A 26,851-nucleotide genomic window follows, 5' to 3' on the forward strand; every position below is an offset into this window, starting at 1 on the left:
AAACCCAGAACCCCCGGCACCTAACCCTGTCCACAGACACAGGCCCCCGGCACCTATCCCGTCCAGAGACGCAGGACCCCGGCACCTAACCCTGTCCAGACACCCAGGCCCCCGGCACCTACCCCTGTCCAGAGACCCAGGACCCTGGCAGCTACCCCTGTCCAGAGACCCAGGACCCCGGCACCTACCCGTGTCCAGAGACACAGGCCCCCCCGGCAACTGCCTCTGTCCAGAGGCCCTAGAGCCCAGCACCTACTAAGTCCCAGGCCCCTCGGCACCTACCCCGGGTCAGAGACCCAGGGCCTCCGGCACCTAGCCCTGTCCAGAGGCCCTGGACCTCAGCACCTGCCCCTGTCCAGAGACCCAGGCTCCTCGGCACCAGCCCCTGTCCAGAGACCCAGGCCCCTGGCACCTACCCCTGTTCAGAGACCCAGACCCCGGCACCTACCAGTTTCTAGAGACTCAGGCGCCCCGGCACCTACCCCTGTCCAAAGACCCATGCGCCCCGGCACCTGCGCCTGTCCAGAGGCCCAGACCCTCGGCACCTGCCCCTGTCCAGAGGCCCTGGACCCCTGCACCTGCCCCTGTCCAGAGGCCGAGGACCCCTAACACCTAACCCTTTCCAGGACCGCGCACCCATCCCTGTCCAGAGACCAAGGCCCCCCAGCACCTACCCCTGTCCAGAGAACCAGTCCCCCAGCACCTACCCCGTCCAGGGACCCAGGCCCCCGAGGGCACCTACCCCTGCCCAGAGGCCCTGGACCCCGGCACATACCCCTGTCCACAGACCCAGGCCCCCAGGCACCTACCCCTGTGCAGAGGCCCTGGACCCCGGCAGCTACCCGCGTTCAGAGACCCTGGCCCCCGACAGCTGCCCCGTCCAGACACCCTGGACCCCAGCAATTACCCAGGCCAAGGCCCCCCGGCACCTACACCTGTCCAGACACCCAGGCCCCCTGCACCTACCCCATCCAGAGGCCATGGAGCCCGGCACCTATCCCTGTCCAGAGACCCAGGCACCCCGGCACCTACCCCCGCCGTTCAGAAACCCAGGCCCCCCGCACCTGCCCCTGTCCGGAGACCCAGGGCACCCGGCCCCTGCCCCTGTCCGGAGGCCCTGGACCCCGGCACCTACCCAGGCCCAGGCCCCCCGGCACCTACCCCTGTCCAGAGGCCCAGGCCCCCAGGCACTTACCCTTGTCGAGAGACCCAGGCCCCCGGCACCTACCCCGTCCAGAGGACCAAGACCCCTGGCACCTACCCCTGTCCAGAAACCCAGTCCCCCGGGACCTACCCCGTCTAGAGGCCCTGGACTCCGGCAGATACCCCCGTTCAGAGGCCCAGGACCCCGGCACCTGGCCCCGTCCAGAGATCAAGGCCCACCGGCACCTGACCCTGTCCAGACACCCTGGACCCCGGCACCTACCCAGGCCCAGGCCCCCTGGCACCTACTCCCGTACAGAGACCCAGGACTCTTGACACCTACGCCCGTCCAGAGACCCAGGCCCCTGGCACCTACCCTGTCCAGAGACCCTGGACCCCGGCACCAACACCTGTCCAGAGACCCAGGATCCCCGGCACCTACCCCTGTCCAGAGACCCAGGGCCCCCGGCACCCAGCTCTGTGCAGAGTCCCTGGACCCCGGCACCTACCCCTGTCCTGAGACCCAGGCCCCGGCACCTACCCCCGTCCAGAGACCCAGGCCCCCGGCACCTACCCCTGTCCACAGACCCAGGCCCCGGTACCTACCCCTGTCCAGAGGCCCAGGACCCCAACACCTACCCCGGTCCAGGACCCCACATCTAGCCCTGTCCAGAGATGCAGGCCCCGCGACACCTACCCCTGTCCAGAGACCCAGGCTCCCCAGGACCTGCCTCTGTCCAGAGGCACTGGACCCCGGCACCTACCCAGTCCCAGGCCCCTCGGCACCGACAACTATCCAGAGATCCAGGCCCCCCGGCACCAAGCCCTGTCCAGAGACATCAGGTCCCCCGGCACCTAGCCCTGTCCAGAGGCCCTGGACCCCGGCACCTACCCCTGTCCAGAGACACAGGCCCCCGGTACCTACCCCTGTCCAGAGACGCAGGCCCCCCGGGACCTACCCCTGTCAAGAAACCCAGAACCCCCGGCACCTAACCCTGTCCACAGACACAGGCCCCCGGCACCTATCCCGTCCAGAGACGCAGGACCCCGGCACCTAACCCTGTCCAGACACCCAGGCCCCCGGCACCTACCCATGTCCAGAGACCCAGGACCCTGGCAGCTACCCCTGTCCAGAGACCCAGGACCCCGGCACCTACCCCTGTCTAGAGACCCAGGCCCCCCGGCAGCTGCCTCTGTCCAGAGGCCCTAGAGCCCAGCACCTATTAAGTCCCAGGCCCCTCGGCACCTACCCCGGTTCAGAGACCCAGGGCCTCCGGCACCTAGCCCTGTCCAGAGGCCCTGGACCTCGGCACCTGGCCCCGTCCAGAGACCCAGGCTCCTCGGCACCAGCCCCTGTCCAGAGACCCAGGCCCCTGGCACCTACCCCTGTTCAGAGACCCAGAGCCCTGGCACCTACCCCTGTTCAGAGACCCAGACCCCGGCACCTACCAGTTTCTAGAGACTCAGGCCCCCGGCACCTACCCCTGTCCAAAGACCCATGCGCCCCGGCACCTGCGCCTGTCCAGAGGCCCAGACCCTCGGCACCTGCCCCTGTCCAGAGGCCCTGGACCCCTGCACCTGCCCCTGTCCAGAGGCCGAGGACCCCTAACACCTACCCCTTTCCAGGACCGTACACCTATCCCTGTCCAGAGACCAAGGCCCCCAGCACCTACCCCTGTCCAGAGAACCAGGCCCCCAGCACCTACCCCTGCCCAGTGGCCCTGGACCCCGGCACATACCCCTGTCCAGAGACCCAGGCCCCCAGGCACCTAACCCTGTCCAGAGACCGACCCAGGCCTTCCGGCACCTGCCCCTGTCCAGAGGCACTGGACCCTAGCACCTACCCAGGCCCAGGGCCCCAGCAACTACCTCTGTCCAGAGACCCTGGGCTCCCGGCACCTAGCCCTGTCCAGATGCCCTGGATCCCGGCACCTAACCTGTGCAGAGAACCAGGCCCCCGGCACATATCCCTGGCCAATGACCAAAAAAAAAAAAACACACGTGATTATCTCAATAGATGCAGAAAAGGTCTTTGATAAAATTCAACACCCTTTCATGCTAAAAACTCTCCGTAAACTAGGTGTTGACAGAACTATCTCTAAATAGTAAGAGCTATTAATGACAAACCCATAGCCAGTACCATAATGAATGGGCAAAAGCTGGAATCATTCCCTTTAAATCCAGCACAAGACAAGGATGCCGGCTTTCACCACTCCTATTCAACATAGTATTGGAAGCTCTGGCCAGAGAAATCAAGCAAAAAAAAAGAAACAAAGTGTATTCAAACAGGAAGAGAGGACATCAAATTGTCTCTGTTTGCAGACAACATGAGTGTATATTTACAAAACCCCATCATCTCAGGCAAGCAGAGAGCCAAACCTTGAGTGAACTCCTCCCATTCACAATTGTTACAAAGAAAATAAATTACCTAGGAAGACAACTTACAAGGGAAGTGAAGGACCTCTTCAAGGAGAACTACAAGCTACCGCTCAAAGAAATAAGAGAGGACACAAACAAGTGGAAAAACATTCCACGCTCGTGGGTCGAAAGAATCATTATCGTGAAAATGGCCATACTGCCCAAAGTAATTTGTAAATTCAATGCTATTCCCCTCAAGCTACCACTGATTTTCTTCACAAAACCAGAAACAACTACTTTAAATTTCATGTGAAACCAAAAAAGAGCCCGTATAGCCAAGACAATCCTAAGTCCAAAGAACAAAGCTGGAGGGATCACACTACCTGACTTGAGACTGTTCTAAAGAGACACAGTAACCAAAACAGCATGGTACCGGTACGAACTAAATATGTAGACCAAAGGAACAGAACAGAGACCTCAGAAATAACACCACGCGTCCACAACCATCTGATCTTCCACAAATCTGTCAAGAACAAGCAATGGGGAAAGGGTTCCCAATTTAATCAATGGTGCTGGGAAAACTGGCTAGCCATATGCAGAAAACAGAAACTAGACCCATTCCTTACATCTTACACAAAAATTAAGATGGACTAAAGACGCAAACATAAAAACTAAAACTATAAATACCCTAGAAGAAAACCTAAGCAATCTCATCCAGGACATAGGCAAGGGCAAAGACTTCATGACTAAAACAGCAAAAGCCATTGCAACAAAAGCCAAAATTGATAAATGGGATCTAACGAAAGAGCTTCTGCTCAGCCAGTCTCTGCCCCTGTCGAGAGACCCAAACCCCCGGCACCTGCCCCTGTCGAGAGGCCCAGGACCCCCAGCACCTAGCCAGTCCCAGGCCCCCCGGGACTGGACATACCCCTGTCCAGAGACCCAGGCCTCTGGCACGTGTCCCGTCCATAGACCCAGGACCCCGGCACCTGCCCCTGTCCAGAGGCCCTGGACCCTGGCACCTACCCAGGCCCAGGTCTCCCGGCACCTACCCCCGTCCAGAGACCCAGGACCCCCGGCACCTACCCCTGTCCAGAGACCCAGGCCCCCTGGCACCTACCCCCGTTCAGAGACCCAGGCCCCCCAGTACCTGCCCCTGTCCAGAGGCCCTGGACCCCGGAACCTACCCAGGCCCAGGCCCCCCGGCACCTACCATCGTCTAGAGACCCATGCCCCCAGAACCCACCCCCGTTCAGAGACCCAGGCCCCAGCACCTGCCCCTGTCCAGAGACCCAGGCCCCCCGGCACCTACCACTGTCCAAAGACCCAAGACCCCTGGCACGTACCTGTGTCAAGAGACCCAGGCCCCCCGGCACCTGCCTCTGTCCAGAGACCCAGGTCCCCCGGAACCTACCCCTGTCCACAGACCCAGGCCCCCCGGCACATGCCCCTGTCCAGAGGCCCTGGACCGCGACACCTACCCAGGCCCAGGCCCCCCGGCACCTACCCCTGTCCAGAGACCAAGGCCCCCTGGCACCTGCCCCTATCCAGAGGCCGTGGACCCCGGCACCTACACAGGCCCAGGCCCCCCGGCACCTATCCCTGTCCAGAGGACCAGGCTCCCTGGCACCTACCCCTATCCAGGGACCCAGGCCCACGACACTTACCCCGTCCAGAGACCGAGGACTCCTGACACCTACCCCTGTCCAGAGACCCAGGCCCATGGCACTTACCACGTCCAGAGACCGAGGACCCCCGGCACCTACCCCTGTCCAGAGACCCAGGCCCCCCGGCACCTACCCCTGTCCAGAGACTCAGGCACCCCGGCACCTAGCCCTGTCCAGAGGCCCTGGACCCCGGCACCTGCCCCTGTCAAGGGACCCAGGCTCCCCGGCACCTGCCCCTGTCCAGAGACCAAGGCCCCCCGGCACCTACAGCTGTCCAGAGACTCAGGACCCCGGCACCTGAACATGTCCAGATACCCACGCCCCCCGGTCCCTGCACCTGTCCAGAGACCCAAGCACCTAGGCACCTACCCCTGTGTAGAGACCCAGGCCCCCCAGCACCTACCCCTGTCCGGAGACCCAGGCCCCTGGCACCTGCCCCTCTCCAGAGACCTAAACCCCCGGCACCTGCCCCTGTTCAGAGGCCCTGGCCCCGGCACCTACCCAGGCCAAGGCCCCTCGGCACCTGACCCTGTCCAGAGACCAAGGCCCCTTGGCACCTACAGCTGTCCAGAGACTCAGGACCCCAGCACCTGAACATGTCCAGATGCCCTGACGCCCGGCACCTGCCCCTGTCCAGATACCCAGGCCCCCCGGTCCCTGCACCTGTCCAGAGACCCAAGCACCTAGGCACCTACCCCTGTGTAGCGACGCAGGCCCCTGGCACCTGCCCCTCTCCAGAGACCTAAACCCCCGGCACCTGCCCCTGTTCAGAGGCCCTGGACCCCGGCACCTACCCAGGCCAAGGCCCCTCGGCACCTGACCCTGTCCAGAGACCCAAACACCCGGCACCTGCCTCTTTCGAGAGACCCAGGACCCCGCACCTTCCCCTGTCCAGAGACCAAAATCCCCAAACACCTACCCCTGTCCAGAGACCCAACCCCCAGCACCTACCCTTTCCAGAGACCCAGGATACCGGCGCCTACCCCTGTCCAGAGACCCAGGACCCCGGCACCTACCCCTGTCTAGAGACCCAGGCCCCCCGGCAACTGCCTCTGTCCAGAGGCCCTAGAGCCCAGCACCTACTAAGTCCCAGGCCCCTCGGCACCTACCCCGGGTCAGAGACCCAGGGCCTCCGGCACCTAGCCCTGTCCAGAGGCCCTGGACCTCGGCACCTGCCCCTGTCCAGAGACCCAGGCTCCTCGGCACCAGCCCCTGTCCAGAGACCCAGGCCCCTGGCACCTACCAGTTTCTAGAGACTCAGGCCCCCCGGCACCTACCCCAGTCCAAAGACCCATGCGCCCGGGCACCTGCGCCTGTCCAGAGGCCCAGACCCTCGGCACCTGCCCCTGTCCAGAGGCCCTGGACCCCTGCACCTGCCCCTGTCCAGAGGCCGAGGACCCCTAACACCTACCCCTTTCCAGGACCCCGCACCTATCCCTGTCCAGACACCAAGGCCCCCCAGCACCTACCCCTGTCCAGAGAACAAGGCCCCCACCACCTACCCCGTCCACGGACCCAGGCCCCTGGGCACCTACCTCTGCCCAGAGGCTCTGGACCCCGGCACATACCCCTGTCCAGAGGCACTGGACCCCGGCACCTACCCAGTCCCAGGCCCCTCGGCACCGACAACTATCCAGAGATCCAGGCCCCCCGGCACCAAGCCCTGTCCAGAGACATCAGGTCCCCCGGCACCTAGCCCTGTCCAGAGGCCCTGGACCCTGGCACCTACCCCTGTCCAGAGACACAGGCCCCCGGTACCTACCCCTGTCCAGAGACGCAGGCCCCCCGGGACCTACCCCTGTCAAGAAACCCAGAACCCCCGGCACCTAACCCTGTCCACAGACACAGGCCCCCGGCACCTATCCCGTCCAGAGACGCAGGACCCCGGCACCTAACCCTGTCCAGACACCCAGGCCCCCGGCACCTACCCCTGTCCAGAGACCCAGGACCCTGGCAGCTACCCCTGTCCAGAGACCCAGGACCCCGGCACCTACCCGTGTCCAGAGACACAGGCCCCCCCGGCAACTGCCTCTGTCCAGAGGCCCTAGAGCCCAGCACCTACTAAGTCCCAGGCCCCTCGGCACCTACCCCGGGTCAGAGACCCAGGGCCTCCGGCACCTAGCCCTGTCCAGAGGCCCTGGACCTCAGCACCTGCCCCTGTCCAGAGACCCAGGCTCCTCGGCACCAGCCCCTGTCCAGAGACCCAGGCCCCTGGCACCTACCCCTGTTCAGAGACCCAGACCCCGGCACCTACCAGTTTCTAGAGACTCAGGCGCCCCGGCACCTACCCCTGTCCAAAGACCCATGCGCCCCGGCACCTGCGCCTGTCCAGAGGCCCAGACCCTCGGCACCTGCCCCTGTCCAGAGGCCCTGGACCCCTGCACCTGCCCCTGTCCAGAGGCCGAGGACCCCTAACACCTAACCCTTTCCAGGACCGCGCACCCATCCCTGTCCAGAGACCAAGGCCCCCCAGCACCTACCCCTGTCCAGAGAACCAGTCCCCCAGCACCTACCCCGTCCAGGGACCCAGGCCCCCGAGGGCACCTACCCCTGCCCAGAGGCCCTGGACCCCGGCACATACCCCTGTCCACAGACCCAGGCCCCCAGGCACCTACCCCTGTGCAGAGGCCCTGGACCCCGGCAGCTACCCGCGTTCAGAGACCCTGGCCCCCGACAGCTGCCCCGTCCAGACACCCTGGACCCCAGCAATTACCCAGGCCAAGGCCCCCCGGCACCTACACCTGTCCAGACACCCAGGCCCCCTGCACCTACCCCATCCAGAGGCCATGGAGCCCGGCACCTATCCCTGTCCAGAGACCCAGGCACCCCGGCACCTACCCCCGCCGTTCAGAAACCCAGGCCCCCCGCACCTGCCCCTGTCCGGAGACCCAGGGCACCCGGCCCCTGCCCCTGTCCAGAGGCCCTGGACCCCGGCACCTACCCAGGCCCAGGCCCCCCGGCACCTACCCCTGTCCAGAGGCCCAGGCCCCCAGGCACTTACCCTTGTCGAGAGACCCAGGCCCCCGGCACCTACCCCGTCCAGAGGACCAAGACCCCTGGCACCTACCCCTGTCCAGAAACCCAGTCCCCCGGGACCTACCCCGTCTAGAGGCCCTGGACTCCGGCAGATACCCCCGTTCAGAGGCCCAGGACCCCGGCACCTGGCCCCGTCCAGAGATCAAGGCCCACCGGCACCTGACCCTGTCCAGACACCCTGGACCCCGGCACCTACCCAGGCCCAGGCCCCCTGGCAGCTACTCCCGTACAGAGACCCAGGACTCTTGACACCTACGCCCGTCCAGAGACCCAGGCCCCTGGCACCTACCCTGTCCAGAGACCCTGGACCCCGGCACCAACACCTGTCCAGAGACCCAGGATCCCCGGCACCTACCCCTGTCCAGAGACCCAGGGCCCCCGGCACCCAGCTCTGTGCAGAGTCCCTGGACCCCGGCACCTACCCCTGTCCTGAGACCCAGGCCCCGGCACCTACCCCCGTCCAGAGACCCAGGCCCCCGGCACCTACCCCTGTCCACAGACCCAGGCCCCGGCACCTACCCCTGTCCAGAGGCCCAGGACCCCAACACCTACCCCGGTCCAGGACCCCACATCTAGCCCTGTCCAGAGATGCAGGCCCCGCGACACCTACCCCTGTCCAGAGACCCAGGCTCCCCAGGACCTGCCTCTGTCCAGAGGCACTGGACCCCGGCACCTACCCAGTCCCAGGCCCCTCGGCACCGACAACTATCCAGAGATCCAGGCCCCCCGGCACCAAGCCCTGTCCAGAGACATCAGGTCCCCCGGCACCTAGCCCTGTCCAGAGGCCCTGGACCCCGGCACCTACCCCTGTCCAGAGACACAGGCCCCCGGTACCTACCCCTGTCCAGAGACGCAGGCCCCCCGGGACCTACCCCTGTCAAGAAACCCAGAACCCCCGGCACCTAACCCTGTCCACAGACACAGGCCCCCGGCACCTATCCCGTCCAGAGACGCAGGACCCCGGCACCTAACCCTGTCCAGACACCCAGGCCCCCGGCACCTACCCATGTCCAGAGACCCAGGACCCTGGCAGCTACCCCTGTCCAGAGACCCAGGACCCCGGCACCTACCCCTGTCTAGAGACCCAGGCCCCCCGGCAGCTGCCTCTGTCCAGAGGCCCTAGAGCCCAGCACCTATTAAGTCCCAGGCCCCTCGGCACCTACCCCGGTTCAGAGACCCAGGGCCTCCGGCACCTAGCCCTGTCCAGAGGCCCTGGACCTCGGCACCTGGCCCCGTCCAGAGACCCAGGCTCCTCGGCACCAGCCCCTGTCCAGAGACCCAGGCCCCTGGCACCTACCCCTGTTCAGAGACCCAGAGCCCTGGCACCTACCCCTGTTCAGAGACCCAGACCCCGGCACCTACCAGTTTCTAGAGACTCAGGCCCCCGGCACCTACCCCTGTCCAAAGACCCATGCGCCCCGGCACCTGCGCCTGTCCAGAGGCCCAGACCCTCGGCACCTGCCCCTGTCCAGAGGCCCTGGACCCCTGCACCTGCCCCTGTCCAGAGGCCGAGGACCCCTAACACCTACCCCTTTCCAGGACCGTACACCTATCCCTGTCCAGAGACCAAGGCCCCCAGCACCTACCCCTGTCCAGAGAACCAGGCCCCCAGCACCTACCCCTGCCCAGTGGCCCTGGACCCCGGCACATACCCCTGTCCAGAGACCCAGGCCCCCAGGCACCTAACCCTGTCCAGAGACCGACCCAGGCCTTCCGGCACCTGCCCCTGTCCAGAGGCACTGGACCCTAGCACCTACCCAGGCCCAGGGCCCCAGCAACTACCTCTGTCCAGAGACCCTGGGCTCCCGGCACCTAGCCCTGTCCAGATGCCCTGGATCCCGGCACCTAACCTGTGCAGAGAACCAGGCCCCCGGCACATATCCCTGGCCAATGACCAAAAAAAAAAAAAACACACGTGATTATCTCAATAGATGCAGAAAAGGTCTTTGATAAAATTCAACACCCTTTCATGCTAAAAACTCTCCGTAAACTAGGTGTTGACAGAACTATCTCTAAATAGTAAGAGCTATTAATGACAAACCCATAGCCAGTACCATAATGAATGGGCAAAAGCTGGAATCATTCCCTTTAAATCCAGCACAAGACAAGGATGCCGGCTTTCACCACTCCTATTCAACATAGTATTGGAAGCTCTGGCCAGAGAAATCAAGCAAAAAAAAAGAAACAAAGTGTATTCAAACAGGAAGAGAGGACATCAAATTGTCTCTGTTTGCAGACAACATGAGTGTATATTTACAAAACCCCATCATCTCAGGCAAGCAGAGAGCCAAACCTTGAGTGAACTCCTCCCATTCACAATTGTTACAAAGAAAATAAATTACCTAGGAAGACAACTTACAAGGGAAGTGAAGGACCTCTTCAAGGAGAACTACAAGCTACCGCTCAAAGAAATAAGAGAGGACACAAACAAGTGGAAAAACATTCCACGCTCGTGGGTCGAAAGAATCATTATCGTGAAAATGGCCATACTGCCCAAAGTAATTTGTAAATTCAATGCTATTCCCCTCAAGCTACCACTGATTTTCTTCACAAAACCAGAAACAACTACTTTAAATTTCATGTGAAACCAAAAAAGAGCCCGTATAGCCAAGACAATCCTAAGTCCAAAGAACAAAGCTGGAGGGATCACACTACCTGACTTGAGACTGTTCTAAAGAGACACAGTAACCAAAACAGCATGGTACCGGTACGAACTAAATATGTAGACCAAAGGAACAGAACAGAGACCTCAGAAATAACACCACGCGTCCACAACCATCTGATCTTCCACAAATCTGTCAAGAACAAGCAATGGGGAAAGGGTTCCCAATTTAATCAATGGTGCTGGGAAAACTGGCTAGCCATATGCAGAAAACAGAAACTAGACCCATTCCTTACATCTTACACAAAAATTAAGATGGATTAAAGACGCAAACATAAAAACTAAAACTATAAATACCCTAGAAGAAAACCTAAGCAATCTCATCCAGGACATAGGCAAGGGCAAAGACTTCATGACTAAAACAGCAAAAGCCATTGCAACAAAAGCCAAAATTGATAAATGGGATCTAACGAAAGAGCTTCTGCTCAGCCAGTCTCTGCCCCTGTCGAGAGACCCAAACCCCCGGCACCTGCCCCTGTCGAGAGGCCCAGGACCCCCAGCACCTAGCCAGTCCCAGGCCCCCCGGGACTGGACATACCCCTGTCCAGAGACCCAGGCCTCTGGCACGTGTCCCGTCCATAGACCCAGGACCCCGGCACCTGCCCCTGTCCAGAGGCCCTGGACCCTGGCACCTACCCAGGCCCAGGTCTCCCGGCACCTACCCCCGTCCAGAGACCCAGGACCCCCGGCACCTACCCCTGTCCAGAGACCCAGGCCCCCTGGCACCTACCCCCGTTCAGAGACCCAGGCCCCCCAGTACCTGCCCCTGTCCAGAGGCCCTGGACCCCGGAACCTACCCAGGCCCAGGCCCCCCGGCACCTACCATCGTCTAGAGACCCATGCCCCCAGAACCCACCCCCGTTCAGAGACCCAGGCCCCAGCACCTGCCCCTGTCCAGAGACCCAGGCCCCCCGGCACCTACCACTGTCCAAAGACCCAAGACCCCTGGCACGTACCTGTGTCAAGAGACCCAGGCCCCCCGGCACCTGCCTCTGTCCAGAGACCCAGGTCCCCCGGAACCTACCCCTGTCCACAGACCCAGGCCCCCCGGCACATGCCCCTGTCCAGAGGCCCTGGACCGCGACACCTACCCAGGCCCAGGCCCCCCGGCACCTACCCCTGTCCAGAGACCAAGGCCCCCTGGCACCTGCCCCTATCCAGAGGCCGTGGACCCCGGCACCTACACAGGCCCAGGCCCCCCGGCACCTATCCCTGTCCAGAGGACCAGGCTCCCTGGCACCTACCCCTATCCAGGGACCCAGGCCCACGACACTTACCCCGTCCAGAGACCGAGGACTCCTGACACCTACCCCTGTCCAGAGACCCAGGCCCATGGCACTTACCACGTCCAGAGACCGAGGACCCCCGGCACCTACCCCTGTCCAGAGACCCAGGCCCCCCGGCACCTACCCCTGTCCAGAGACTCAGGCACCCCGGCACCTAGCCCTGTCCAGAGGCCCTGGACCCCGGCACCTGCCCCTGTCAAGGGACCCAGGCTCCCCGGCACCTGCCCCTGTCCAGAGACCAAGGCCCCCCGGCACCTACAGCTGTCCAGAGACTCAGGACCCCGGCACCTGAACATGTCCAGATACCCACGCCCCCCGGTCCCTGCACCTGTCCAGAGACCCAAGCACCTAGGCACCTACCCCTGTGTAGAGACCCAGGCCCCCCAGCACCTACCCCTGTCCGGAGACCCAGGCCCCTGGCACCTGCCCCTCTCCAGAGACCTAAACCCCCGGCACCTGCCCCTGTTCAGAGGCCCTGGCCCCGGCACCTACCCAGGCCAAGGCCCCTCGGCACCTGACCCTGTCCAGAGACCAAGGCCCCTTGGCACCTACAGCTGTCCAGAGACTCAGGACCCCAGCACCTGAACATGTCCAGATGCCCTGACGCCCGGCACCTGCCCCTGTCCAGATACCCAGGCCCCCCGGTCCCTGCACCTGTCCAGAGACCCAAGCACCTAGGCACCTACCCCTGTGTAGCGACGCAGGCCCCTGGCACCTGCCCCTCTCCAGAGACCTAAACCCCCGGCACCTGCCCCTGTTCAGAGGCCCTGGACCCCGGCACCTACCCAGGCCAAGGCCCCTCGGCACCTGACCCTGTCCAGAGACCCAAACACCCGGCACCTGCCTCTTTCGAGAGACCCAGGACCCCGCACCTTCCCCTGTCCAGAGACCAAAATCCCCAAACACCTACCCCTGTCCAGAGACCCAACCCCCAGCACCTACCCTTTCCAGAGACCCAGGATACCGGCGCCTACCCCTGTCCAGAGACCCAGGACCCCGGCACCTACCCCTGTCTAGAGACCCAGGCCCCCCGGCAACTGCCTCTGTCCAGAGGCCCTAGAGCCCAGCACCTACTAAGTCCCAGGCCCCTCGGCACCTACCCCGGGTCAGAGACCCAGGGCCTCCGGCACCTAGCCCTGTCCAGAGGCCCTGGACCTCGGCACCTGCCCCTGTCCAGAGACCCAGGCTCCTCGGCACCAGCCCCTGTCCAGAGACCCAGGCCCCTGGCACCTACCAGTTTCTAGAGACTCAGGCCCCCCGGCACCTACCCCAGTCCAAAGACCCATGCGCCCCGGCACCTGCGCCTGTCCAGAGGCCCAGACCCTCGGCACCTGCCCCTGTCCAGAGGCCCTGGACCCCTGCACCTGCCCCTGTCCAGAGGCCGAGGACCCCTAACACCTACCCCTTTCCAGGACCCCGCACCTATCCCTGTCCAGACACCAAGGCCCCCCAGCACCTACCCCTGTCCAGAGAACAAGGCCCCCACCACCTACCCCGTCCACGGACCCAGGCCCCTGGGCACCTACCTCTGCCCAGAGGCTCTGGACCCCGGCACATACCCCTGTCCAGAGGCACTGGACCCCGGCACCTACCCAGTCCCAGGCCCCTCGGCACCGACAACTATCCAGAGATCCAGGCCCCCCGGCACCAAGCCCTGTCCAGAGACATCAGGTCCCCCGGCACCTAGCCCTGTCCAGAGGCCCTGGACCCCGGCACCTACCCCTGTCCAGAGACACAGGCCCCCGGTACCTACCCCTGTCCAGAGACGCAGGCCCCCCGGGACCTACCCCTGTCAAGAAACCCAGAACCCCCGGCACCTAACCCTGTCCACAGACACAGGCCCCCGGCACCTATCCCGTCCAGAGACGCAGGACCCCGGCACCTAACCCTGTCCAGACACCCAGGCCCCCGGCACCTACCCCTGTCCAGAGACCCAGGACCCTGGCAGCTACCCCTGTCCAGAGACCCAGGACCCCGGCACCTACCCGTGTCCAGAGACACAGGTCCCCCCGGCAACTGCCTCTGTCCAGAGGCCCTAGAGCCCAGCACCTACTAAGTCCCAGGCCCCTCGGCACCTACCCCGGGTCAGAGACCCAGGGCCTCCGGCACCTAGCCCTGTCCAGAGGCCCTGGACCTCAGCACCTGCCCCTGTCCAGAGACCCAGGCTCCTCGGCACCAGCCCCTGTCCAGAGACCCAGGCCCCTGGCACCTACCCCTGTTCAGAGACCCAGACCCCGGCACCTACCAGTTTCTAGAGACTCAGGCGCCCCGGCACCTACCCCTGTCCAAAGACCCATGCGTCCCGGCACCTGCGCCTGTCCAGAGGCCCAGACCCTCGGCACCTGCCCCTGTCCAGAGGCCCTGGACCCCTGCACCTGCCCCTGTCCAGAGGCCGAGGACCCCTAACACCTAACCCTTTCCAGGACCGCGCACCCATCCCTGTCCAGAGACCAAGGCCCCCCAGCACCTACCCCTGTCCAGAGAACCAGTCCCCCAGCACCTACCCCGTCCAGGGACCCAGGCCCCCGAGGGCACCTACCCCTGCCCAGAGGCCCTGGACCCCGGCACATACCCCTGTCCACAGACCCAGGCCCCCAGGCACCTACCCCTGTGCAGAGGCCCTGGACCCCGGCAGCTACCCGCGTTCAGAGACCCTGGCCCCCGACAGCTGCCCCGTCCAGACACCCTGGACCCCAGCAATTACCCAGGCCAAGGCCCCCCGGCACCTACACCTGTCCAGACACCCAGGCCCCCTGCACCTACCCCATCCAGAGGCCATGGAGCCCGGCACCTATCCCTGTCCAGAGACCCAGGCACCCCGGCACCTACCCCCGCCGTTCAGAAACCCAGGCCCCCCGCACCTGCCCCTGTCCGGAGACCCAGGGCACCCGGCCCCTGCCCCTGTCCAGAGGCCCTGGACCCCGGCACCTACCCAGGCCCAGGCCCCCCGGCACCTACCCCTGTCCAGAGGCCCAGGCCCCCAGGCACTTACCCTTGTCGAGAGACCCAGGCCCCCGGCACCTACCCCGTCCAGAGGACCAAGACCCCTGGCACCTACCCCTGTCCAGAAACCCAGTCCCCCGGGACCTACCCCGTCTAGAGGCCCTGGACTCCGGCAGATACCCCCGTTCAGAGGCCCAGGACCCCGGCACCTGGCCCCGTCCAGAGATCAAGGCCCACCGGCACCTGACCCTGTCCAGACACCCTGGACCCCGGCACCTACCCAGGCCCAGGCCCCCTGGCAGCTACTCCCGTACAGAGACCCAGGACTCTTGACACCTACGCCCGTCCAGAGACCCAGGCCCCTGGCACCTACCCTGTCCAGAGACCCTGGACCCCGGCACCAACACCTGTCCAGAGACCCAGGATCCCCGGCACCTACCCCTGTCCAGAGACCCAGGGCCCCCGGCACCCAGCTCTGTGCAGAGTCCCTGGACCCCGGCACCTACCCCTGTCCTGAGACCCAGGCCCCGGCACCTACCCCCGTCCAGAGACCCAGGCCCCCGGCACCTACCCCTGTCCACAGACCCAGGCCCCGGCACCTACCCCTGTCCAGAGGCCCAGGACCCCAACACCTACCCCGGTCCAGGACCCCACATCTAGCCCTGTCCAGAGATGCAGGCCCCGCGACACCTACCCCTGTCCAGAGACCCAGGCTCCCCAGGACCTGCCTCTGTCCAGAGGCACTGGACCCCGGCACCTACCCAGTCCCAGGCCCCTCGGCACCGACAACTATCCAGAGATCCAGGCCCCCCGGCACCAAGCCCTGTCCAGAGACATCAGGTCCCCCGGCACCTAGCCCTGTCCAGAGGCCCTGGACCCCGGCACCTACCCCTGTCCAGAGACACAGGCCCCCGGTACCTACCCCTGTCCAGAGACGCAGGCCCCCCGGGACCTACCCCTGTCAAGAAACCCAGAACCCCCGGCACCTAACCCTGTCCACAGACACAGGCCCCCGGCACCTATCCCGTCCAGAGACGCAGGACCCCGGCACCTAACCCTGTCCAGACACCCAGGCCCCCGGCACCTACCCATGTCCAGAGACCCAGGACCCTGGCAGCTACCCCTGTCCAGAGACCCAGGACCCCGGCACCTACCCCTGTCTAGAGACCCAGGCCCCCCGGCAGCTGCCTCTGTCCAGAGGCCCTAGAGCCCAGCACCTATTAAGTCCCAGGCCCCTCGGCACCTACCCCGGTTCAGAGACCCAGGGCCTCCGGCACCTAGCCCTGTCCAGAGGCCCTGGACCTCGGCACCTGGCCCCGTCCAGAGACCCAGGCTCCTCGGCACCAGCCCCTGTCCAGAGACCCAGGCCCCTGGCACCTACCCCTGTTCAGAGACCCAGAGCCCTGGCACCTACCCCTGTTCAGAGACCCAGACCCCGGCACCTACCAGTTTCTAGAGACTCAGGCCCCCGGCACCTACCCCTGTCCAAAGACCCATGCGTCCCGGCACCTGCGCCTGTCCAGAGGCCCAGACCCTCGGCACCTGCCCCTGTCCAGAGGCCCTGGACCCCTGCACCTGCCCCTGTCCAGAGGCCGAGGACCCCTAACACCTACCCCTTTCCAGGACCGTACACCTATCCCTGTCCAGAGACCAAGGCCCCCAGCACCTACCCCTGTCCAGAGAACCAGGCCCCCAGCACCTACCCCTGCCCAGTGGCCCTGGACCCCGGCACATACCCCTGTCCAGAGACCCAGGCCCCCAGGCACCTAACCCTGTCCAGAGACCGACCCAGGCCTTCCGGCACCTGCCCCTGTCCAGAGGCACTGGACCCTAGCACCTACCCAGGCCCAGGGCCCCAGCAACTACCTCTGTCCAGAGACCCTGGGCTCCCGGCACCTAGCCCTGTCCAGATGCCCTGGATCCCGGCACCTAACCTGTGCAGAGAACCAGGCCCCCGGCACATATCCCTGGCCAATGACCAAAAAAAAAAAAACACACGTGATTATCTCAATAGATGCAGAAAAGGTCTTTGATAAAATTCAACACCCTTTCATGCTAAAAACTCTCCGTAAACTAGGTGTTGACAGAACTATCTCTAAATAGTAAGAGCTATTAATGACAAACCCATAGCCAGTACCATAATGAATGGGCAAAAGCTGGAATCATTCCCTTTAAATCCAGCACAAGACAAGGATGCCGGCTTTCACCACTCCTATTCAACATAGTATTGGAAGCTCTGGCCAGAGAAATCAAGCAAAAAAAAAAGAAACAAAGTGTATTCAAACAGGAAGAGAGGACATCAAATTGTCTCTGTTTGCAGACAACATGAGTGTATATTTACAAAACCCCATCATCTCAGGCAAGCAGAGAGCCAAACCTTGAGTGAACTCCTCCCATTCACAATTGTTACAAAGAAAATAAATTACCTAGGAAGACAACTTACAAGGGAAGTGAAGGACCTCTTCAAGGAGAACTACAAGCTACCGCTCAAAGAAATAAGAGAGGACACAAACAAGTGGAAAAACATTCCATGCTCGTGGGTCGAAAGAATCATTATCGTGAAAATGGCCATACTGCCCAAAGTAATTTGTAAATTCAATGCTATTCCCCTCAAGCTACCACTGATTTTCTTCACAAAACCAGAAACAACTACTTTAAATTTCATGTGAAACCAAAAAAGAGCCCGTATAGCCAAGACAATCCTAAGTCCAAAGAACAAAGCTGGAGGGATCACACTACCTGACTTGAGACTGTTCTAAAGAGACACAGTAACCAAAACAGCATGGTACCGGTACGAACTAAATATGTAGACCAAAGGAACAGAACAGAGACCTCAGAAATAACACCACGCGTCCACAACCATCTGATCTTCCACAAATCTGTCAAGAACAAGCAATGGGGAAAGGGTTCCCAATTTAATCAATGGTGCTGGGAAAACTGGCTAGCCATATGCAGAAAACAGAAACTAGACCCATTCCTTACATCTTACACAAAAATTAAGATGGACTAAAGACGCAAACATAAAAACTAAAACTATAAATACCCTAGAAGAAAACCTAAGCAATCTCATCCAGGACATAGGCAAGGGCAAAGACTTCATGACTAAAACAGCAAAAGCCATTGCAACAAAAGCCAAAATTGATAAATGGGATCTAACGAAAGAGCTTCTGCTCAGCCAGTCTCTGCCCCTGTCGAGAGACCCAAACCCCCGGCACCTGCCCCTGTCGAGAGGCCCAGGACCCCCAGCACCTAGCCAGTCCCAGGCCCCCCGGGACTGGACATACCCCTGTCCAGAGACCCAGGCCTCTGGCACGTGTCCCGTCCATAGACCCAGGACCCCGGCACCTGCCCCTGTCCAGAGGCCCTGGACCCTGGCACCTACCCAGGCCCAGGTCTCCCGGCACCTACCCCCGTCCAGAGACCCAGGACCCCCGGCACCTACCCCTGTCCAGAGACCCAGGCCCCCTGGCACCTACCCCCGTTCAGAGACCCAGGCCCCCCAGTACCTGCCCCTGTCCAGAGGCCCTGGACCCCGGAACCTACCCAGGCCCAGGCCCCCCGGCACCTACCATCGTCTAGAGACCCATGCCCCCAGAACCCACCCCCGTTCAGAGACCCAGGCCCCAGCACCTGCCCCTGTCCAGAGACCCAGGCCCCCCGGCACCTACCACTGTCCAAAGACCCAAGACCCCTGGCACGTACCTGTGTCAAGAGACCCAGGCCCCCCGGCACCTGCCTCTGTCCAGAGACCCAGGTCCCCCGGAACCTACCCCTGTCCACAGACCCAGGCCCCCCGGCACATGCCCCTGTCCAGAGGCCCTGGACCGCGACACCTACCCAGGCCCAGGCCCCCCGGCACCTACCCCTGTCCAGAGACCAAGGCCCCCTGGCACCTGCCCCTATCCAGAGGCCGTGGACCCCGGCACCTACACAGGCCCAGGCCCCCCGGCACCTATCCCTGTCCAGAGGACCAGGCTCACCGGCACCTAGCCCTATCCGAAGACTCAGGCCCACAACACTTACCCTGTCCAGAGACCGAGGACCCCTGGCACCTACCCCTGTCCAGAGACCCAGGCCCAAGGCACTTACCACGTCCAGAGACCGAGGACGCCCGGCACCTACCCCTGTCCAGAGACCCAGGCCCCCCCGCACCTACCCCTGTCCAGAGACTCAGGCACCCCGGCACCTAGCCCTGTCCAGAGGCCCTGGATCCCGGCATCTACCCCTGTCCACAGACCCAGGCCCCCCGGCACCTACCCTGTCCAGAGACCGAGGCTCCGGGCACCTACCCGTGTCCAGAGATTCAGGACCCCCGGCACCTAGCCCTGTCCAGAGGCCCTGGACCCCGGCATCTACCCCTGTCCACAGACCCAGGCCCCCCGGCATCTACCCCTGTTCACAGTCCCAGGCCCCCCGGCACCTACCCCTGTCCAGAGACCCAGGCTCCAGGCACCTACCCCTGTCCAGAGATTCAGGACCCCCGGCACCTACACCTGTCCAGAGACCCAGGCACGCCGGCATCTACCCCTGTCCAGAGACCCAGGCCCTCCAGCACCTACCTCTGTCCAGAGACATAGGCGACCCGGCATCTGCCCGTGTGAAAAGACCCATGCCCGTGGCACCTGAACATGTCCAGATGCCCTGGACCCTGGCCAGGGTACCCCTGTCCGGATACCATGGCCCCCCGGCCCCTGTACCTGTCAAGAGACCCGGGCCCCCCGGCACATACCCCTGTGCAGAGAACCAGGCCCCCCGGCACCTACCCCTGTCCAGAGACCCAGGCCCCCCGGCACATACCACTATCCAGACACCCAGCCCCTCCGACACCTACCACTGTCCAGACACCCAGCCCCCCCGGCACCTTCCACTGTCCACAGACCCAGGCCCCCAGCACCCGCCCCTGTACAGAGACCTAAACCCCGGCACCTGCCCCTGTTCAGAGGCCCTGGACTCCAGCACCTACCAAGGCCTAGGCCCGTCGGCATCTGCCCCTGTCGAAAGACCCCAACCCCCGGCAGCTGCCTCTGTCCAGAAGCCCAGGACCCCGCACCTACCCCTGTCCAGAGACCAAGGTCCCCCAACACCTACCCCTGTACAGAGGCCGAGGTCCCCCAACACCAAACCCTGTCCAGCACCCCGCACCTACCCATGTCCAGAGACCCAGGCCCCCAGGCACCTACCCCTGTCCAGAGACCCAGGCCCCCGGCACCTACCCTGTCCAGAGACCCAGGGCCCCCGGCACCTAGCCCTGTGCAGAGGCCCTGGACCCCGGCACGTACCCCTGTCCCGAGACCCGGGCCCCCCGGGAACCTACCCCTGTCCCCAGACCCAGGCCAGCCAGCACTTATCCCTGTCCAGAGACCCAGGCGCCCCTGCATTTGCCCCTGTCAAGAGACCCAGGCCCCCCGGAACCTGCCCGTATCCAGAGGCCCTGGATCCCGGGACCTACCCATGTCGAGTCCCAGGCCCCCAGGCACCTGTCCCTGTCCAGAGATCCAGGCCCCAGGCACCTACCCCCGTTGAGAGACCCAGGCCCCCGGCACCAGCCCCTGTCCAGAGACCCAGGCCCCCGGCACCTACCCCTGTTCAGAGACCCAGGCCCCACGCCACGTGCCCCTGTCGAGAGGCCCTGGACTCCGGCACCTGCCCCTGTCCAGAGGCCCAGGACCCCACACCTACCCTTGTCTAAAGACCCACGTCCCCCAATACCTACCCCTGTCCAGAGGCACAGGACCGCAACACCTACCCCTATTGAGGACCCCGCACCTACCCCTGTTCAGCGACCCAGGACCCCGACACCTAACCCTTTCCAGAGAACCAGGCGCCCAGCCCCTACCCTGTCCGGAAACCCAGGCCCCCGTCACCTACCTCTGTCCAGAGGCCCTGGATCCCGGCACCTATCCCCGTTCAGAGACCCAGGCCCCCGGCACCAGCCCCTGTCCAGAGACCCAGTCCCCCCAGCACCTTTCCCTGTCCAGAGGCCCTGGAACCCGGCACCTACCGAGGCCCAGGCCCCCTGGCACCTGCCCCCTTCCAGAGACCAAGGACCCCTGGCACCTACCCGTCCAGAGACCCAGGCCCCCTGGCACCAACCACCGTTCAGAGACCTAGGCCCCCGGCACCTGCCCCTTCCAGAGACCCAGGCCCCCCAGCACCTACCCCTATACAGAGACCAAGGCACCTGCCCCTTCCAGAGACCCAGGCCCCGCAGCACCTACCCCTGTTCAGAGACCCAGACCCCGGCACCTACCAGTTTCTAGAGACTCAGGACCCCGGCACCTACCCCTGTCCAAAGACCCATGCGACCCGGCACCTGCGCCTGTCCAGAGGCCCAGACCCTCGGCACCTGCCCCTGTCCAGAGGCCCTGGACCCCTGCACCTGCCCCTGTCCAGAGGCCGAGGACCCCTAACACCTAACCCTTTCCAGGACCGCACACCCATCCCTGTCCAGAGACCAAGGCCCCCCAGCACCTACCCCTGTCCAGAGAACCAGGCCCCCAGCACCTACCCCGTCCAGGGACCCAGGCCCCCGAGGGCACCTACCCCTGCCCAGAGGCCCTGGACCCCGGCACATACCCCTGTCCACAGACCCAGGCCCCCAGGCACCTACCCCTGTGCAGAGGCCCTGGACCCCGGCAGCTGCCCCGTCCAGACACCCTGGACCCCAGCAATTACCCAGTCCAAGGCCCCCCGGCACCTACACCTGTCCAGACACCCAGGCCCCCTGCACCTACCCCATCCAGAGGCCATGGAGTCCGGCACCTATCCCTGTCCAGAGACCCAGGCACCCCGGCACCTATCCCCGTCGTTCAGAAACCCAGGCCCCCGCACCTGCCCCTGTCCGGAGACCCAGGGCCCCCGGCCCCTGCCCCTGTGCAGAGGCCCTGGACCCCGGCACCTACCCAGGCCCAGGCCCCCCGGCACCTACCCTTGTCCAGAGGCCCAGGCCCCCAGGCACTTACCCCTGTCGAGAGACCCAGGCCCCCGGCACCTACCCCGTCCAGAGGACCACGACCCCTGGCACCTACCCCTGTCCAGAAACCCAGTCCCCCGGGACCTACCCCGTCTAGAGGCCCTGGACTCCGGCAGATACCCCCGTTCAGAGGCCCAGGACCCCGGCACCTGACCCTGTCCAGACACCCTGGACCCCGGCACCTACCCAGGCCCAGGCCCCCTGGCACCTACTCCCGTACAGAGACCCAGGACTCTTGACACCTACGCCTGTCCAGAGACCCAGGCCCCTGGCACCTACCCTGTCCAGAGACCCTGGACCCCGGCACCAACACCTGTCCAGAGACCCAGGCTCCCCGGCACCTACCCCTGTCCAGAGACCCAGGGCCCCCGGCACCCAGCTCTGTGCAGAGTCCCTGGACCCCGGCACCTACCCCTGTCCTGAGACCCAGGCCCCGGCACCTACCCCCGTCCAGAGACCCAGGCCATCGGCACCTACCCCTGTCCACAGACCCAGGCCCCGGCACCTACCCCTGTCCAGAGGCCCAGGACCCCAACATCTACCCCGGTCCAGGACCCCACATCTAGCCCTGTCCAGAGATGCAGGCCCCGCGACACCTACCCCTGTCCAGAGACCCAGGCTCCCCAGGACCTGCCTCTGTCCAGAAGCACTGGACCCCAGGACCTGCCTCTGTCCAGAGGCACTGGACCCCGGCACCTACCCAGTCCCAGGCCCCTCGGCACCGACAACTATCCAGAGATCCAGGCCCCCCGGCACCAAGCCCTGTCCAGAGACATCAAGCGATTCTCCTGCCTCAGCCTCCTGAATAGCTGGGATTACACATTCCCTGGCTCTGTCGCAAGCTAACTTTTTCTTTAACATATTTTTAGTAGAGACGGGGTTTCACCGATGTTTACCAGGCTAGTCTGGAACTCCTAACCTCAGGTGACCTGCCTCGGCCTCTCAAAATGCTGAGGATTACAGGTGTGAGCCACCGAGCCAGGTCAGAATTCCCCAGGGCCTTGAAACAAAGACATCCCGACAATTAACAAGCCTTAACAAAACTACATTTGAGAGGTGAAAGGAAGTAATTATTTAATTTTCTGAGTCTCTCAATATTTCCACTATGTTTATAGACAGACACATGCCAAAAGGGCAGTTACAAAGAGAGTAGTTCTGGGAGGACAGACCAAGAGAGACTCACCTGCCAGTTCAGTCTCAAAGAAGCCAATGAGAGACCGCATGAAGGACAGGATCCACTGGTCCGTCAATGTTGGGGCTTTTTCTAACTGTGTTCTCATTGGAGAGAAATTCTATTTCTTCTTCCTAGGAATGAACAATCAGTTAAACACTTGCACATTGGGGTAAGTTACTATAAGGAAATAAACTTTTACAATCACTTAAACAAACAAATAACAAAAATCCCAAACACTGCTGGCAGTGTGAATTTCTGATTTTCAGCAATACTTTCAACATAAGCACCAACGTACGACATTAAGTCCTCGATTATGTTTTTGAGTGAACCGAAGAGAGTTTAGGAAAACATTACTTCTCTGCACCAAATAGTAATTAAGAATTGAGAGAGATTCTAAAACCTTGTCAGAAAGTGCAGGGTTTAATTCCTTTAAACCTCAGGAAGGAAGGACAGTAAAACTGTCTAGGACTGAATGATTGTCCACAAACTCAAAATGAGTACTGAGAAGGAACTGCCATGCTAAAGCTGTTCATTTTACCCAGAATGTTCTATCCCACTCTGCAAAATCCTCCTTGATCTTAAGTCCCTGCTCCACACACAGAACTCATGTCTTGCTTTGTTTCTCTGGCAGCACCACAACCAGCCTCTAGCATACACATATTAGCTCCAGCATAGATATATCTCACATGGCTCTGTAGGTACAAAATTAAAATAAATGGTGAAAGAGAATTCGAATACCAACAAGACAGGGAACCTAGAAAGGAAGGAAGGCAGAGGCAATCCACATCTAGCCTGGGGAGGACTTGGACAGCTCGACCAACACCCAACAGAGGTCCTCTTCCCCAAACGGACCTCTAGGTTGAAAAATGCCTTTATCATCTAGAAAACTATTTGAGGAGTTGAAGATCAACAAGCACACCAACATAACACCCAAATCATAACAGAGATGTGTTGTTAAAAACCTAAGTATAAACCAAACCTAACAATTCTGACTAATAGTATAGGAGACGCTTACATATAAAACAATAAAGACACACAAGGCAAAGCACCGGTCTGTACCTGCGCGCATCAGCACCATACTTCTGGATGATGGAAACTGGATCTGGATAATTCTTTTTCCGTTTGCTCATTTTTTGGCCGTCACTTGTAAAACAAAAGGGAGATGCCAATTAAGTCAGTCAATATCACAGATGATCTTGATATATAAGGATACAAAGCATTTGCAAATAGGAATACAAAAAAGGAAATGGGAAGGAGTAACTTAGAAGTTAGCGTTAACAGGCCAGGCATAGTGGCTCACGCCTATAATCCCAGCAGTTTGGGAGGCCAAGGCAGGCAGACCACCTGAGGTCAGGAGTTCGAGACCAGCCTGGCTAACATGGTGAAACCCCGTCTCTTACTAAAAACACAAAAATTAGCTGTGTGTGGTGGTGCACACCTGGAATCCCCACTACTGGGGACGTTGTTTTGGTAAGTTTACCATCGTTTTGCTTCAATTGCTCTCCACCAATCTTCTCGGCTAAGATCGAGGTGAGCTGCACGGCAGAAGAGGGCTGCGTGTAAGAAGGCAGCTCTGTCTCAGAGGACAAAAGGCCTGGGAGCACCCGGACAGGCAGGCACTGCGTGGAGGTCGCTCCCCTCCCAGTGGCCACTGTGGAGGCATTTCATAGAAATGCTCAAGGACCATTCACATTCAGAATCGGGATCAAACCGAGAACTCATGAGGGATATCGGACAGGAGTCAGAAAATGAGTTTCTCACACAACCAGAGCAAGGAGGGGAGAACCTGGGCTTCACACTTGCAATCCGCCGCCTTCCCTGCAGTGTGGCCCCGGTTATGTTGTCTTGCAACTCTATCTGCATGAGTCCAATTGTCTTAGGAAGGGGCAAATGCTTCCTAAGTGCCAACGGGAAGTGTCAGAATACTGGAACATATTAATATTAATATATCAACTTTCACCCAAAAAAACCTGAAAGCATTTGCAGACAGCAAAAACAGCTTCATTATCCTTTCGTTTCTATAATATATCTCTGGAAAGATGAAAAAGAATCAGAACACCCGTTTGTTACAGGAAACAAAATGTTGTGGACAGGAAAAAAGTGGGAGGAAGACTGGTCACTGCCTAGTCCACTGTGCACAATTTGAATTTCGAACCATGCAAAAGTATTGCTTGGTTAAATTCAAGCCATTTAAAAGATAAAAAATAAATATTTAATACAAGCACAATATGCTGGGAAACAAAATCAAAGGCTTTCTGGCCGCAGAGCCACTCTTTCCCAGGCTGAGGCTTTCCAGGAAAGGCTTTCTGCCTGAACCAAGCAGAGGATCCAGATGTGGATCGTCTGACAAACACAGGGCTTCTTGGGAAGTGTCCTAAATTGTGTGTAGGAAGTGCAGCCCCTGTTGAGATTCATCAAGAGAGGGAAAGAGCCCAAATGGGAAGGAGCATGGGTTGAGGGGCACAAAAGTAGGTCTGTTGACAAAGAACGAAGTAAAGGGGACATCAGGTTGAAGCTTTGTGCTGTGAGTCAGAAGGACAATTTAAAAGTTGCCTAAAGAGGCGCACACAGTCCGCGCTGCTGCCCTCCAGCTGGAAGGGAAGCTCAGCTCTTGCCTACTAACTGGAGCCCTGCACAGAATGTCCCCTGCCGCGACCGGTACTTACTGCAGCGCCCCTCCCCCTCCGCAGAATGTCTGGGTCCTATGTTCTAAACTGCCATACTTTCAAATTTTACCTGACCTACCTGAACTCAGGAGAATCTGTTGAGGCAGGTCACTCTCTGGGTCCTGCCCTTGACTTTTCTCACCACAGAAACTGCCAGACAGCGGTGGTCAGCACCCAGCCTGAGGCGATGGCTTCAAATGGAGGTGAGTCTGTAGGGACAAGGGCATTATCCAATTCTCTGCCATGTTTCAAATCCTTGGGAATTCAAATTTTACAGTGCCCCAGGGGACAGCTGATAGGGCTGATGTCCAGGAGGGAGGGAGCACTGGATGTTCCCAAATACATCACACCTGGGGAGGGCCATGGCACCCTGAGTCTGTGGTTAGGGAGGACGGCTCCTTAGAGGTGGACCAAGGTGCCCGGGGGAATACACCATGTAGGGGAAAGGATGGAGTGGATGTATTGATTCTTTCTAGAGGGGGACAGGTCACATCGCCGTGTCTTTGTAGGGAGTGGTGGGATCGTCGTGTTGTGCTGGTGGCCCAGGGAGGATGACAGGCAAGTCTGAGCCCTGTGTTGTGTGTCTTCAGGCACCTGGAAGGTGCCCTTCCATATTGTTCAGAGGGATTTGGACTGGACGTTTCTAGATCTTAGGGAAGAGTGGGGAGAAGTGGGCTCAGCCAGAAAACTGTTGGGTGGGTTGTCTGTGACAGAGCACGCAGTGACCGCCTCTGGGTGGGCGAGGCTGGGGCTACTGTAACTGCCACAGCCTCTCAGCTCCCTCCCCAGAGGTGGCTTCTCCGTCAGTTCAGGTGGCTGTTGGCTCCCATTTAACAGGGGTGGGGGCAGTTGGGGAAGATCAGGCAACACGGCCTGGGCTTCCCAGCTTGTTCTGAATTGTTCGTCCTTTTGTGGAAGCTCAGGTCTTCAGACCCACTTCCTC

The 26,851-nt window shown here is 61.4% G+C and overlaps 1 long non-coding RNA gene across 1 annotated transcript in view; it reads right to left on the minus strand.

The window, feature by feature from the left end:
• LOC135271288 (uncharacterized) overlaps window positions 1–25,966 on the minus strand; it is a 93,411-nt gene extending 67,445 nt beyond the window's left edge. Inside the window, exons 1-2 of the long non-coding RNA XR_010339413.1 lie at window positions 24,302–25,966; window positions 23,252–23,373 (exon numbers count right to left, since the gene is read on the minus strand). This is a non-coding gene — a long non-coding RNA (uncharacterized LOC135271288). The remainder of the gene's footprint in view (window positions 1–23,251; window positions 23,374–24,301) is intronic.
• Window positions 25,967–26,851: the final 885 nt, after the last annotated feature.

This window comes from Aotus nancymaae, unplaced genomic scaffold (assembly GCF_030222135.1).
Source record: "Aotus nancymaae isolate 86718 unplaced genomic scaffold, 86718_ANA_hifiasm-v0.15.2.pri h1tg000076l, whole genome shotgun sequence".
Lineage (NCBI taxonomy): Eukaryota > Metazoa > Chordata > Mammalia > Primates > Aotidae > Aotus > Aotus nancymaae.